This window comes from Pseudophryne corroboree, unplaced genomic scaffold (assembly GCF_028390025.1).
Source record: "Pseudophryne corroboree isolate aPseCor3 unplaced genomic scaffold, aPseCor3.hap2 scaffold_394, whole genome shotgun sequence".
In the NCBI taxonomy this organism is placed as follows: Eukaryota; Metazoa; Chordata; class Amphibia; order Anura; family Myobatrachidae; genus Pseudophryne; species Pseudophryne corroboree.
In genome coordinates this window covers 1-9,676 of record NW_026970036.1, presented here as the reverse complement: position 1 = coordinate 9,676, position 9,676 = coordinate 1, and the positions used below count along the sequence as shown (strand labels likewise).

Below are 9,676 nucleotides of genomic sequence, written 5' to 3'. Positions count from 1 at the left end.
TAAAAGTTTTAGAGTAAAGGAGATTCAACTGAGGCAGCACAAGGGAACTCCCATCTGGGGACAACAACTGCAGTGAGAACACATATTTTCAGATGAACATGGGAGGGCAGAAGGCTGCCTAATACTGAAGCACCCCCAAACAACAAACCAAATGCAACAACTAGTACAAGCATTCCTGGGGGAAGGTCTGCAGAAGACGGATTTGCATACAGTGATGTCATCCAAGCAGTGGGCCAAAGTTGGCTGGAACCCTCATCTGCATATGAAAAGAGAAAAGGGGTATGCAGGGCGCCGCCATGGCCTTTTGCGGCGCTTGGATGACCCTTAGTTCGCATTAAACACCCCCACCCTCCTTTGGTGTGGGGCTCATGTTGGCCATGCCCCAGCCCCTGAAGCATTCAGGCTGATTTCTTGCAGCAGCTTGGCACTGTAACAGCTCCAGAGCTGCTCTGTAAGGCAAGTAAAAGGGTGTGGGCCCTGCAGCACTACCTGTAGTTTGCATTGTGCATTGGAAGGCACAAAGTAAGCAGACAGGAGGAGAAGTCAGGATAGTTCACAAGGGTATAGAAGGGAGGGGCTCAAGAAAAAAGAAGTGGAAACAGACAGCAAACTAGGCTGGAGAGAGACCTGAGACAAAGAGATCTGAATTATATGAGAGCCGACCAGGGGAAACACAAATTATGCAGTCAAGTTTCCCACATTTGGGGAAATCGCAGGGGCAGCACACCCAGGTGAGATACTATAATCAGGACGGTGCTTCTCCCAGGGCAAGGCTCACCCATTGCACTCTGGGTGTGCTGCTCCTACGATTTCCCCAAATGTGGGACACTTGACTGCATAATTTGTGTTTCCTCTGGTCAGCTCTCGTATAATTCAGATCTCTTTGTCTCAGGTCTCTCTCCAGCCTAGTTTGCTGTCTGTTTCCACTTCTTTTTTTCTTGAGCCCCTCCCTTCTATACCCTTGTGCACTATCCTGACTTCTCCTCCCGTCTGCTTACTTTGTGCCTTCCAATGCACAATGCAAACTACAGGTAGTGCTGCAGGGCCCACACCCTTTTACTTGCCTTACAGAGCAGCTCTGGAGCTGTTACAGTGCCCAGCTGCTGCAAGAAATCAGCTTGAATGCTTCATGGGATGGGGCATGGCCAACATGAGCCCCACACCAAAGGAGGGTGGGGGTGTTTAATGCGATCTAGGGGTCATCCAAGCACCGGAAAAGGCTGCCATGCCCTGCACGCCCCTTTTCTCTTTTAATATGCAGATGAGGGTTGAAGCCAACTTTGACCCACTGCTTGGATAACATCACCATATGCAAATCCATCTGCTGCAGGCCTTCCCCCAGGAATGCTTGCACTAGTTGTTGCATTTGGTTTGTTGTTTGGGGGTGCTTCAGTATTAGGCAGCCTTCTGCCCTCCCATGTTCATCTGAAAATATGTGTTCTCCCTGCAGTTGTTGTCCCCAGATGAGAGTTCCCTTGTGCTGCCTCAGTTGAATCTCCTTTACTTGACAGAGATGTGCCTGAGCAGCGGCCCTCCCCAGCCCTATCCCAAATCATACTTATTTTGCATAGGAGACACCATGGTCATGAAAATTGTTCACCCAGGGTTAGGTTCATTCATTGCATTCTGGGTATGCTGACCCCTGTGATTTCCCCAAATGTGGGAAACTCGCCTGCATTATTTGTTGTAGTGGGGGACTGTGTTTGTGTTTTCCGCTGGTCAGCTCTGGTAAAAGTCAGATTTCTTTGTCTCAGATCTTCCTCTAGCCTTGTTCTTCTTTCGAGAGTTCCATTGTGCTGCCTCAGTTGGATCTCCTTCACTTGACAGGGGGGTGCCCGAGCAGCGACCCTCCCCAGCTCTAGCCCAACTCCTACTTACCTGCCAGGTGAGATACTATGATCAGGAAGTTGCTTCTCCCAGGGCAAGGCTCACCCATTGCACTCTGGGTGTGCTGCTCCTACGATTTCCCCAAATGTGGGACACTTGACTGCATAATTTGTGTTTCCTCTGGTCGGCTCTCGTATAATTCAGATCTCTTTGTCTCAGGTCTTTCTCCAGCCTAGTTTGCTGTCTGTTTCCACTTCTTTTATCTTGAGCCCCTCCCTTCTATACCCTTGTGCACTATCCTGACTTCTCCTCCCGTCTGCTTACTTTGTGCCTTCCAATGCACAATGCAAACTACAGGTAGTGCTGCAGGGCCCACACAATCTTTTACTTGCCTTACAGAGCAGCTCTGGAGCTGTTACAGTGCCCAGCTGCTGCAAGAAATCAGCTTGAATGCTTCAGGGGATGGGGCATGGCCAACATGAGCCCCACACCAAAGGTGGATGGGGGTGTTTAATGCGAACTAGGGGTCATCCAAGCACCGCAAAAGGCCGCCATGCCCTGCACGCCCCTTTTCTCTTTTCATATGCAGATGAGGGTTGAAGCCAACTTTGACCCACTGCTTGGATGACATCACCATATGCAAATCCATCTGCTGCAGGCCTTCCCCCAGGAATGCTTGCACTAGTTGTTGCATTTGGTTTGTTGTTTGGGGGTGCTTCAGTTTTAGGTAGCCTTCTGCCCTCCCATGTTCATCTGAAAATATGTGTTCTCCCTGCAGTTGTTGTCCCCAGATGAGAGTTCCCTTGTGCTGCCTCAGTTGAATCTCCTTTACTTGACAGAGATGTGCCTGAGCAGCGGCCCTCCCAGCCCTATCCAAAATCATACTTATTTTGCATAGGAGACACCATGGTCATGAAGATTGTTCTCCCAGGGTGAGGTTCATTCATTGCATTCTGGGTATGCTGACCCCTGTGATTTCCCCAAATGTGGGAAACTCGCCTGCATTTTTTGTGGTAGTGGGGGACTGTGTTTGTGTTTTCCTCTGGTCAGCTCTGGTAAAAGTCAGATTTCTTTGTCTCATATATTCCTCTAGCCTTGTTCTTCTTTCGAGAGTACCCTTGTGCTGCCTCAGTTGGATCTCCTTCACTTGACAGGGGGGTGCCCGAGCAGTGACCCTCCCCAGCTCTAGCCCAACTCCTACTTACCTGCCAGGTGAGATACTATGATCATGAAGGTGCTTCTCCAAGGGCAAGGCTCACCCATTGCACTCTGGGTGTGCTGCTCCTGCGATTTCCCCAAATGTGGGAAACTTGATTGCATAATTTGTGTTTCCCCTGGTCGGCTCTCGTATAATTCAGATCTCTTTGTCTCAGGTCTCTCTCCAGCCTAGTTTGCTGTCTGTTTCCACTTCTCTTTTCTGGAGCCACTGCCTTCTATGCCCTTGCGCACTATCCTGACTTCTCCCGTCTGCTTACTTTGTGCCTTCCAACACACAATGCGAACTACAGGTAGTGCTGCAGGGCCCACACCCTTTTAGTTGCCTTACAGAGCAGCTCTGGAGCTGTTACAGTGCCCAGCTGCTGCAAGAAATCAGCTTGAATGCTTCAGGGGCTGGGGCATAGCCAACATGAGCCCCACACCAAAGGAGGGTGGGGGTGTTTAATGCGAACTAGGGGTCATCCAAGCACCGCAAAAGGCCGCCATGCCCTGCATGCCCCTTTTCTCTTTTCATATGCAAATGAGGGTTCCAGCCAACTTTGGCCCACTGCTTGGATGACATCACCGTATGCAAATCCGTCTGCTGCAGACCTTCCCCCAGGAATGCTTGTACTAGTTGTTGCATATGGTTTGATATTTGATGGTGCTTCAGTATTAGGCAGCCTTCCGCCCTCCCATGTTCATCTGAAAAGATGTGGTCTCCCTGCAGTTGTTGTCCCCAGACGAGAGTTCCCTTGTGCTTCCTCAGTTGAATCTCCTTAACTTGACGGGGGAGGGGCCGAGCAGCCACCCTCCCCAGCCCTATCCCAACTCATACTTATTTTGCATATGAGATCTCTTGATCATGAAGATTGTTCTCACAGGGTGAAGTTCATCCATTATATTTTAAAATAGGAAGGTACAAATTACATATTTGAATTGCATCTATGTGCTGGATTCAAATGTCCCCCCCCCTTCCTTTCTCAATTGTGCCCATCAGCAGCTATTCTAAGGTTGCTGCCAATGGGTGTGACACATTAATTTCTTCTGTGGGGTACACAGGACTCCACAAGGATTCACATTGGGGTGTAGAGTAGGATCTTGATCTGAGGCACCAACCGGCTCAAAGCTTTTGACTGTTCCCAAGATGCTCAGTGCATCCTCCTCTATAACCCCGCTTCCATGAACAGGGAGCTCAGTTTGTAGTTGGTGCCTTCAGTAGCAGGCCACTTAACAGGGGCCTGCCTCAGGCAGCCTATTCTTAGCTATTCATTTTGACAAGAAAAGAAGAACTTGTTTTATGAGAATCTACAAGGGCTGCAGCAGGCTAGGTCTAATAGACATCTTTACTACAGCTTCATCACTCCCAGCGGCGCTGTATACTCCCGTGCCCTGGTTGCTGGGTCACTGCAGCGGAGGCTCCGGTTTCTTCCTAAGGTCAGTCACACACACACCGCCCTTCCGGATCACGAGGCCGCTGATGAAGGGGAGCGTGGCCGTAGGGGGTGGACCGTGTGCGCACTGGCGTGGACACTGATTACTGGGCAGCCGCTCCACTAGCCACCAGGTACAGTTAAGGAGCACAGGTCTGGGGGTTTTTCTCCTATATTAAACCAATTTTGTACTGCCCGCAGCGCATTGTGATAGGTAATAGGGCCTGATTCAGGTTGGATTGCAATCACAATAAGTGATCCAACTGCAAAAATTGCTAAGAGCATACGCATGTGCCTGCATTTTCTGCGGCACCCCGCAGAGAATGCGATCGCCTCTGCCTGTCAATCGGGGCAGGGGGGGAGAGGGGGGTCAGCAACACTCCATTTCCAAGTCAGGGATGGAGCGGTGCGGGGGCAAGGCTTCAAAATGGGGTCTGCAATGGAGGAGACACAGGGGGCGTGGTCACAGCGGCTGTATGACATCACATTCAGCCGCTGTGATCACAAAAATGGTGGCGGCTTCCTGCGCGCACATACAGTCTGCACCAGCAGGAGGCTACACCATTTTTTATGATCACGCTGAACTGCAGTGCGACTGCAATTACAGCATGGTCAAGAAGGGAGGCGTCATGCTGGGTGGCCATAAGAGATGAGCGGGTTCGGTTCCTCGGAATCCGAACCCGCCCGAACTTCACCCTTTTTTGCACGGGTCCGAGCAGACTCGGATCCTCCCGCCTTGCTCGGTTAACCCGAGCGCGCCCGAACGTCATCATCCCGCTGTCGGATTCTCACGAGACTTGGATTCTATATAAGGAGCCGCGCGTCGCCGCCATTTTCACACATGCATTGAGATTGATAGGGAGAGGACGTGGCTGGCGTCCTCTCCGTTTAGATTAGAAGATAGAGACGAGTGACATTTGATTTACTACTAATTTGGGGAGCAGTTGAACTTGTCAGGAGTACTCAGTAGTGTAGAGTTTTGCTGATAGTGACCACCAGTTTTATTATTTATAATCCGTTCTCTGCCTGAAAAAAAACGATACACATACCATATCTGTGCTCAGCCTCAGTGTGCTGCATGATATATCATCTATGTATATCTGACTGTGCTGAGTGCTCACTGCTCACACAGCTTAATTGTGGGGGAGACTGGGGAGCAGTTATAGCAGGAGTACAGTGAACACTTTTGCTGCCAGTGTGACCACCAGTATATTGTCTGCCTGAAAAAGTTAAACACTCCTGTGGTGTTTTTTTTTTATTCTATAAACGCATTCTGCTGACAGTGTCCAGCAGGTCCGTCATACATATATTATATAAATATTTATCTGCAGTAGTGTTATATTTTTTTTTTCATCTTTATCATCTCTATATTAGCAGACGCAGTACGGTAGTCCACGGCTGTGGCTATCTCTGTGTCGTCAGTGCTCGTCCATAATTGTATACCTACCTACCTGTGGTGGGTTTTTTTTTTCTATCTTCTTCATACTAGTAGTTTAGGAGTCTACTGACAGTGTCCACCAGGTCCATCATTATATTATATACCTACAGTAGTAATATATTTATTATATTATCTATACTAGTAGACGCAGTACGGTAGTCCACGGCTGTGGCTATCTCTGTGTCGTCAGTGCTCGTCCATAATTGTATACCTACCTACCTGTGGTGGGTTTTTTTTTTATCTTCTTCATACTAGTAGTTTAGCAGTCTGCTGACAGTGTCCACCAGGTCCGTCATTATATTATATACCTACAGTAGTAATATATTTATTATATTATCTATACTAGCAGACGCAGTACGGTAGTCCACGGCTGTACCTACCTCTGTGTCGTCAGTGCTCGTCCATAATTGTATACCTACCTGTGGTGGGGTTTTTTTTTCTATCTTCTTCATACTAGTAGTTTAGGAGTCTGCTGACAGTGTCCACCAGGTCCGTCATTATATTATATACCTACAGTAGTAATATATTTAGTATATTATCTATACTAGCAGACGCAGTACGGTAGTTCACGGCTGTACCTACCTCTGTGTCGTCACTCGTCCATAATTGTATACCTAACTGTGGTGGTTTTTTTTTTCTATCTTCTTCATACTAGTAGTTTAGCAGTCTGCTGACAGTGTCCACCAGGTCCGTCATTATATTATATATACCTACAGTAGTTATATATATTTTTTTTTATATCATTAATTATCATCTCTATACTAGCAGACGCAGTACGGTAGTCCACGGCTGTGGCTATCTCTGTGTCGTCAGTGCTCGTCCATAATTGTATACCTACCTACCTGTGGTGGAAGTTTTTTTCTATCTTCTTCATACTAGTAGTTTAGCAGTCTGCTGACAGTGTCCACCAGGTCCGTCATTATATTATATATACCTACAGTAGTTATATATATTTTTTTTTTATATCATTAATTATCATCTCTATACTAGCAGACGCAGTACGGTAGTCCACGGCTGTAGCTACCTCTGTGTCGTCAGTCACTCGTCATCCATAAGTATACTAGTATCCATCCATCTCCATTGTTTACCTGAGGTGCCTTTTAGTTGTGCCTATTAAAATATGGAGAACAAAAATGTTGAGGTTCCAAAAATAGGGAAAGATCAAGATCCACTTCCACCTCGTGCTGAAGCTGCTGCCACTAGTCATGGCCGAGACGATGAAATTCCATCAACGTCGTCTGCCAAGGCCGATGCCCAATGTCATAGTACAGAGCATGTAAAATCCAAAACACAAAAGATCAGTAAAAAAAGGACTCAAAAATCTAAATAAAAATCGTCGGAGGAGAAGCGTAAACTTGCCAATATGCCATTTACCACACGGAGTGGCAAGGAACGGCTGAGGCCCTGGCCTATGTTCATGGCTAGTGGTTCAGCTTCACATGAGGATGGAAGCACTCAGCCTCTCGCTAGAAAAATGAAAAGACTTAAGCTGGCAAAAGCACAGCAAAGAACTGTGCGTTCTTCAAAATCACAAATCCACAAGGAGAGTCCAATTGTGTCGGTTGCGATGCCTGACCTTCCCAACACTGGACGTGAAGAGCATGCACCTTCCACCATTTGCATGCCCCCTGCAAGTGCTGGAAGGAGCACCCGCAGTCCAGTTCCTGATAGTCAGATTGAAGATGTCAGTGTTGAAGTACACCAGGATGAGGAGGATATGGGTGTTGCTGGCGCTGGGGAGGAAATTGACAAGGAGGATTCTGATGGTGAGGTGGTTTGTTTAAGTCAGGCACCCGGCGAGACACCTGTTGTCCGTGGGAGGAATATGGCCATTGACATGCCTGGTGAAAATACCAAAAAAATCAGCTCTTCGGTGTGGAAGTATTTCAACAGAAATGCGGACAACAGGTGTCAAGCCGTGTGTTGCCTTTGTCAAGCTGTAATAAGTAGGGGTAAGGACGTTAACCACCTCGGAACATCCTCCCTTATACGTCACCTGCAGCGCATTCATCATAAGTCAGTGACAAGTTCAAAAACTTTGGGCGACAGCGGAAGCAGTCCACTGACCAGTAAATCCCTTCCTCTTGTAACCAAGCTCACGCAAACCACCCCACCAACTCCCTCAGTGTCAATTTCCTCCTTCCCCAGGAATGCCAATAGTCCTGCAGGCCATGTCACTGGCAATTCTGACGAGTTCTCTCCTGCCTGGGATTCCTCCGATGCATCCTTGAGTGTAACGCCTACTGCTGCTGGCGCTGCTGTTGTTGCTGCTGGGAGTCGATGGTCATCCCAGAGGGGAAGTCGTAAGACCACTTTTACTACTTCCACCAAGCAATTGACTGTCCAACAGTCCTTTGCAAGGAAGATGAAATATCACAGCAGTCATCCTGCTGCAAAGCGGATAACTGAGGCCTTGGCATCCTGGGCAGTGAGAAACGTGGTTCCGGTATCCATCATTACTTCAGAGCCAACTATAGACTTGATTGAGGTACTGTGTCCCCGGTACCAAATACCATCTAGGTTCCATTTCTCTAGGCAGGCGATACCGAAAATGTACACAGACCTCAGAAAAAGACTCACCAGTGTCCTAAAAAATGCAGTTGTACCCAATGTCCACTTAACCACGGACATGTGGACAAGTGGAGTAGGGCAGACTCAGGACTATATGACTGTGACAGCCCACTGGGTAGATGTATTGACTCCCGCCGCAAGAACAACAGCGGCGGCACCAGTAGCAGCATCTCGCAAACGCCAACTCTTTCCTAGGCAGGCTACGCTTTGTATCACCGCTTTCCAGAATACGCACACAGCTGAAAACCTCTTACGGCAACTGAGGAAGATCATCACAGAATGGCTTACCCCAATTGGACTCTCCTGTGGATTTGTGGCATCGGACAACACCAGCAATATTGTGCGTGCATTATATCTGGGCAAATTCCAGCACGTCCCATGTTTTGCACATACCTTGAATTTGGTGGTGCAGAATTATTTAAAAAACGACAGGGGCGTGCAAGAGATGCTGTCGGTGGCCACAAGAATTGCGGGACACTTTCGGCGTACAGGCACCACGTACAGAAGACTGGAGCAACACCAAAAACGCCTGAACCTGCCCTGCCATCATCTGAAGCAAGAAGTGGTAACGAGGTGGAATTCAACCCTCTATATGCTTCAGAGGATGGAGGAGCAGCAAAAGGCCATTCAAGCCTATACATCTGACCACGATATAGGAGGTGGAATGCACCTGTCTCAAGCGCAGTGGAGAATGATTTCAACGTTGTGCAAGGTTCTGCAACCTTTTGAACTTGCCACACGTGAAGTCAGTTCAGACACTGCCAGCCTGAGTCAGGTCATTCCCGTCATCAGGCTTTTGCAGAAGAAGCTGGAGACATTGAAGGAGGAGCTAAGACAGAGCGATTCCGCTAGGCATGTGGGACTTGTGGATGGAGCCCTTCATTCGCTTAACCAGGATTCACGGGTGGTCAATCTGTTGAAATCAGAGCACTACATTTTGGCCACCGTGCTCGATCCTAGATTTAAAACCTACGTTGTATCTCTCTTTCCGGCAGACACAAGTCTGCAGGGGTTCAAAGACCTGCTGGTGAGAAAATTATCAAGTCAAGCGGAACTTGATCGGTCAACAGCTCCTCCTTCACATTCTCCCGCAATTGGGGGTGCGAGGAAAAGGCTCAGAATTCCGAGCCCACCCGCTGGCGGTGATGCAGGGCAGTCTGGAGCGACTGCTGATGCTGACATCTGGTCCGGACTGAAGGACCTGCCAACG

The 9,676-nt window shown here is 48.4% G+C and overlaps 5 non-coding genes across 5 annotated transcripts; all 5 read left to right on the top strand.

Moving 5' to 3' along the window:
• Window positions 1-723: 723 nt before the first annotated feature.
• LOC135022926 (U1 spliceosomal RNA) lies at window positions 724-879 on the top strand. Its single transcript, XR_010219937.1, has one exon. It is a non-coding gene; the product is annotated as a U1 spliceosomal RNA (small nuclear RNA).
• Window positions 880-1,554: 675 nt separating this feature from the next.
• LOC135022834 (U1 spliceosomal RNA) lies at window positions 1,555-1,718 on the top strand. Its single transcript, XR_010219854.1, has one exon. It is a non-coding gene; the product is annotated as a U1 spliceosomal RNA (small nuclear RNA).
• Window positions 1,719-1,870: 152 nt separating this feature from the next.
• LOC135022897 (U1 spliceosomal RNA) lies at window positions 1,871-2,033 on the top strand. Its single transcript, XR_010219915.1, has one exon. It is a non-coding gene; the product is annotated as a U1 spliceosomal RNA (small nuclear RNA).
• Window positions 2,034-2,708: 675 nt separating this feature from the next.
• On the top strand, window positions 2,709-2,872 carry LOC135022801 (U1 spliceosomal RNA). Its single transcript, XR_010219823.1, has one exon. It is a non-coding gene; the product is annotated as a U1 spliceosomal RNA (small nuclear RNA).
• Window positions 2,873-3,024: 152 nt separating this feature from the next.
• On the top strand, window positions 3,025-3,187 carry LOC135022905 (U1 spliceosomal RNA). The gene has a single exon (XR_010219922.1). It is a non-coding gene; the product is annotated as a U1 spliceosomal RNA (small nuclear RNA).
• The last annotated feature ends 6,489 nt before the right edge of the window (window positions 3,188-9,676 follow it).